This window comes from Parasteatoda tepidariorum, chromosome 8 (genome assembly GCF_982258835.1).
Source record: "Parasteatoda tepidariorum strain Cologne lab strain chromosome 8, Ptep-v5.0, whole genome shotgun sequence".
Classification (NCBI taxonomy): Eukaryota; Metazoa; Arthropoda; class Arachnida; order Araneae; family Theridiidae; genus Parasteatoda; species Parasteatoda tepidariorum.
The window spans coordinates 58,644,140-58,650,414 of NC_141762.1; the positions used below are offsets into that span (position 1 = coordinate 58,644,140).

Here is a 6,275-nt window from a genome sequence, read left to right on the forward strand (position 1 = left end):
TCAGAATTTTTAATGACTGCTTTCTTTTCCGCGAGATTATTTTTAAAAATGTATTTATTGTAATTAAGATATCAGTATTGCAGAGTTATTTCGTAATATTTTTAATCCCCTTTGCTCACAGCATTTTATAAAACATAAAGTAAGTTAAATATGAAATTTCTTAAGACATTTTTTTAGTGTGTGTTCATTATTAAAATTTTTTTATTGATTATTTACAGCAATATTAGTAAATTAGTGTGATTTAATGCAGTCACGTGCTAGGAACTAAACAGGACGTGAAACATCATTCTTTTTGTCACTAATTTTTTTAATAATAATTTATTAGTAATTTAATTCTAAATAGCTTATTCCATAATTGCGAGATCAACAATTTTTTTTTATTTTTTAGAATTCTTGACAAGGTAGAAAAACTACACATAGGTAGTCTTAAAGTAACATTTCAAAAAAGAAAATTATTATAGATTGACGCTATTTATTAATTACAGTAAATGTAGCATAAAAATATTTAAAAGCAATTCCTTTTTAACACATTTCAAAAGTGTTCGCTTTTCGTTCCATACCATTTTTCACTTGCAATAGTAAAATTGTGTATTAATTATTTAATACTGCTGTGATGAATCAAGATAATCTTTTATGAATCTTAATCATCTTCTCAAATATATACCTTTTAACAAAAATTTTAAAACTAACTAAGAGTGGTGTTTATGAAAAAAAATTTTTTTTGAATGTTTCTAAAATATAGATGGAACAGCTGTGTTCATCAAGGCACGAACATTTCATGACAAATAAAACAGCTATGAAATAAAACTAAGGAAATTTAAATATACACCACCATGCAATAATAGATAAGACACTATCAGTTTCTCACCCTTTTCTCTTTGAATTCCTCACAAAATACCTAGAAAATTATATTATGAATTTCAAGAGTGTAATAAATTTTAAAAACTTCAGAGGTGGTCTAAGGGGCCGGCAATAAATTATGAGCGAAAGCAAGTATTATAATAATATTATTTCAGAAAATGTAACAATAAATTTATTAACTCAAAAGACACTTTGTTATTATTTGTAAGAAGTGCATAAAATTTCGTCAGATTAACTTACATATTAGGAAAATATAGACACCTTTATAAAATAAATAAATAAAAACTTTTATTTGTCATACGATTTTTTCCTAAAACAGCAAAAATACTCAATAAAATAAAAGTTTTAGGAGCAATTTTTCATTAACAAGCATGTTAAAATTAGGAAGAAAAAAAAATCCTTTAAAATACGTTTTTAAAGTAGTTCTTTCCCACCTGCGCTGAAAAAAAATATTTTTTCCTTATTTTGCAGAATGATTGTTTGAAGATATTCAAATCGTTTTTTTCCCACGAGCTGCTACCTACAATTCCCGACAAAATTTTGAAAAAAATACTTAATACGCTCATATCTTGCGCAATTTTAAACGATTTACTTTCTCTTCAATTTTAAAATCATTATCTTGTAATTAATTAAAAATTGCTTCAAAACTTTTGTTCAATTTCAATCAATATTTTTAAGCTATAGCAAAAAGCAGCTACAAAATAATCCTCAAATTAGGGCGGTGTATGTTCTACATTTACATAGTTGTAAGAGGACCTGTACTCGATCTAGAAATAGAGAAAAATTCTTTTGATTGAGGTATTACCTATGATATGATAAGAAAACTTAAGATTATATTCAATTCAATGCTGCTAACCTCGATTTCCGATCAATTCTTCATGTAGGGGAATTTATTTATTATGCTGGATATAACCCATATACTATTCATTAAATATATACTATATACACTAAATTAAAAAGCGTAGAAAAAAGAAAAAAATCCTAAAATTTGATTAATTTTTATTTTCTGGTACTTTGAAAATTCGATATTTGTCTTAAATTTCATTTATACACATAATCATTTTAATTTAAGAATTAAAAGACTACTTTTTTTTTGAATAATTTGAATCCTACTTTTGTTTAATTTTAATTTAAGAATTTATAAAGTTAAATTAAATAAATTAAAATATTTCAATCTATAGCAATTTATAATAAAAATTTTTTACATGAATGTAACGGTAATTTAAAAAAATTTATGATACATTTTACAAAAGCAAGAATTAAAACTTAAGTTTTTTGAATGATACTGAATCTAATTTTATTGAAAAATCATTACTTTGTTAACAAAATTAGTTTATCTTACACAGCTCAATAAAATATTAATACAGCAATCTATTTGCAAGTTTCTCTAAAGTATTATAGTGTTAAGTTTTAACAAATTCTGCCGAATAGATTTTTCTTTATTATTTTAAGTCTTCTGCATATATTTTATTATATTCATTAAGTGTTCTAAAATGACTGCTTCAAAGAGAACTATTTTATTTTGTCTCAACTTGAAACTGATTCTAGATCTCGGAGTTCTATAGTTATTAAGGTTTATGCCATTAAACTATTTTTAAAAGAAATTAAATAGAGACGTACGAAGAAAGATTTGAAAAGAGAGCTCTTCTTATAATTGCCATACCATAAATCATCGACACATATTAATCAGGCCTTACAATTTTTATTTCGTCGCACCTTCAGACTGATTCTAGATCTCTGAGTTCTACTGTTATTAAAGTTTATACCATTAAACTATTTTTAAAAGAAACTAAATAGAGACGCACAAAATTCTTATGCGGCTTTCACACTTCTGCACAGCGTTAATTTATCAAGGGCTTAATACTGGATTTGAATATGTATTTTACCAGGTTAATGCACAAAACGCATTAAGTGCATTACACGGCATATGCGCGCGTAACGTACTAGGAAAAATACAGGTCTAAGTATGATTTTATTGGGTACAAAGAAAATTTAAATACTACAACTTTTAAGAACTCATCTCCCCTTAAACTCTTCTCCTTACATTTCCTTTGACATTCGTTCACGTGCAAAATTATTTCGTGATTTATAAGTTTTGATAGAAAAATACTCTTCCTCTCTTTTCTTTTCTAAATTCCAATAAATATTAAAAAAAGACAAAACTTGAAATCTTCGTTAATAAAAAAAATTTTTTTAAAAAAAAGCTAATTAAGCAGATGTTTTGGAATAAAATGAAGAAAAAAAATTTACTTCAAAAATCTTCTCCAAAAGTAGTTTAAAATTCATTACTATTTATTCTCATTAAAACTTCTTTCTAATCATCACGTTTGATGACTTTGCACCAATACTGTCATTTTTTAACTTTTGGTATATTATATATATACAATATTTATATTATTAAATTTTATATGACGTGTTAATTATATATATATATATATATATATATATATATATATATATATATATATATATATATATATATATATATATATATATATATATATATATATATATATATATATATATACAGTCAAACCCCGCTATAGTGAACCTTCAAGGGACCAAAATTTTGGTTCACTATAACCGGGGGTTCACTATATCCGTTACGCAGGCAATTTAACTAATGGTTTCCAAGCTCCTCCCTTTTATTACACATTATTCAAATAAATGACTGAAAAATATTATGTGGTAACAAAAAATGTGTTATTTTTCATTACTCTTCGTCTTGCGTACAAAAAAAAAATTAGTAATCATTAGCTAATGAGCAATCCTCAACATCAGATATGGAAACACTTCCCGACTCTCAGATAATTTTTCCCGAATTTCTGTTATTCCGCTTTTTAAACCTGTCATTCGAGCACATAAAAGTAGTCTCATAAAATCGCTTAGCAAATTCATCGACATTTGTCCAGATACAGGAAGATTGCGGCTTCTTCGATTGGTGAACCCTCAATAATGCTTCTTCAACTTCCTTGTGATCTGCTTTTCACAACTTTTTTCAGCCATCTAAATTTTCTTCGTGAGCAGAAATTATTAATTGCCTATTTTTCCATATGTTACAAACTGCAAATTTGGATAGTTTCCTGCAAATATCAGCTTGATTGCATCCATTTTAAATTTTTCTGATTATGCCCATTTTATCATCAATGAAGAGCGTTTTACATTTACTGATCGCCATAGTTAAATTTGAAACACTTGTTTGTAGGATTTTTTTTAACTAAACTGAGAGCAAAAAGGATTTGAAATGAGGTCCTTATCAACACATATTAGTGTCCAACCCTTTGACCAATAATGAATAATTACTCATTCCCTCTGACAGAAAATGCATATTGATCCCACTGACACCTTACAGGTGCATCGTCTGCCTGGGTTGCAACATCTGCTTGGTTTGTTTAGGCATGAGAAAGTGAGATAAAAGAAGCAAACAAGAAGAAATGCTTATCGCTACATTCTCCTCTACGGATGGTTTTGAAAATCGGTATATGTATTTATTTTGAAGAAGAAATTTCAAAATTATTACAAAAATTTTTTTTAAAAAGTCAATCGAAGACAGAAAAAAGTTCATTATATCCTACTTCCTCACTTTTTTGGTTCACTATATACACGAAAAATAACATTATTTGTGTATAGCAAAGCACGGGACCGAACATTTCGTTCACTATAAACCGTGTTCACTATAGCGGGGTTTGACTATATATATATATATATATATGTACAGTCAAACCCCGCTGTTGTGAACCTTCAAGGGATCGAAATTTCGGTTCACTATATCCGTTACACAGGCAATCTAACTAATGGTTCCCAAACTCCTCCTTTTATTACACATTATTCAAATAAATGACTGAAAAATATTATGTAGTAGCAAAAAATGTGTTATTTTTCATTACTCTTCGTCTTGTGAACACTTCCCGACTCTCAAATAATTTTCCTGAATTTCTGTTATTCGCATTTTAAATCTGCTATTCGAGAACATAAAAGTATTCTCATAAAATCGCTTAGCAAATTCCTCGACATTTGTCCAGATACTGGAAGATTGCGGCTTCTTCGAATGTTGAACCACTTCAGTAATGCTTCCTCAATATTGTGATCTGCTTTTCTCAACTTTTTCTGCCATCTAAATTTTTTTCATGAGCAGAAATTATTAATTGCTTATCTTTCCCTATGTTACAAACTGCAGATTTGGATAGTTTATAATCCCTGCAAATATCAACTAGATTGCATCCATTTTCAAATTTTCTGATTTTGCCCATTTTATCATCAATGGAGAAAGTGTTACGTTTACTGCTCGCCATAGTTAAATTTGAGACGCTTGAACTGAGCTGAGAGTAAAAAGGAGTTGAAATGAGGGTCTTATCAACACATATTAGTGTCCAACCCTTTGACCAATGATGAATAATTACTCATTCCCTCTGACAGAAAATGGATATTGATACCACTGACACATTACAGGTGCATCATCTGCCTGGTTTGTTTATGGATAGGAAAGTGAGATAAAAAAAAAAGCAAACGAGAAAAAATGCTAATCTCTACATTCCCTTCTATAAATGGTTTTACAAATCGGCATATGTATTTATTTTGAAGTAGAAATTTAAAAATTATAACAACAAAAAATCATTAAGGAGATTTTTATATATACTTCCTTTTTGTATTTATTTTTTTTTTAACGTATTGCATTACAATGTGACTAATTAATGCACAAACATAAGCCGGTTTAAGCTGTGTAAAAACAATAATACTGTATAGTATCACTTGATTAAGATTTTACATAAAATCTTATAGTGCATCTAATAATTTGGTCAGGGACTGTAAGTATATATATATATATATATATATATATATATATATACATATATACATGAAACAACATTTCCGAGTTAAAAAAAATACGAAAAATGCTCTTTTTTCGAAAGTAAACAAGGAAATACTTATCTAATTCGCTTTTAAATTCCATAAATTTTATTACCGAAAATAAATTTTCACATTAAAAATTATTTATAAGTATTTTCAACTATATATAGAATGGGTATAAGTACTTACCTTCATCATTTCCAATAGCATAACTTTCCATCCTTACAGTTATATACACCTACTCACGTTCATCTGTATACACTAAAGTATATTTCTTTTCTTGAAGAACCTTGCACTCATAAGACTAATCCCCGTACATTTCAGAGCAGTTCATTCCTAAGTGCATATGTTGCCCATTCATCAATGTCGAATACGAATTGTTCACTTCCTTGAATTCTTCCACACCTTTACTAACACTCAATTGCGCTAAAGGGGGAAAGTGTTATATGAATAATGACCTTTGACCTGTTTCACACTTACACATCTGGACAATACTTCAGGGAAGTGGAGCGCAGGGGGGATTTTGAATACTTGTTGTAACCTTACTTACTGGCGAAGTTCAGTTT

At 28.1% G+C, this 6,275-nt stretch overlaps 1 protein-coding gene across 1 annotated transcript in view; it reads right to left on the reverse strand.

Annotated features, from left to right (window-relative positions):
* Positions 1-5,936, reverse strand: part of LOC107450819 (substance-P receptor) — a 231,668-nt gene extending 225,732 nt beyond the window's left edge. Inside the window, exon 1 of the mRNA XM_087150392.1 lies at positions 5,899-5,936. The gene's annotated coding sequence lies outside the window, so the exon portion shown is untranslated. The remainder of the gene's footprint in view (positions 1-5,898) is intronic.
* Between the last annotated feature and the right edge of the window lie 339 nt (positions 5,937-6,275).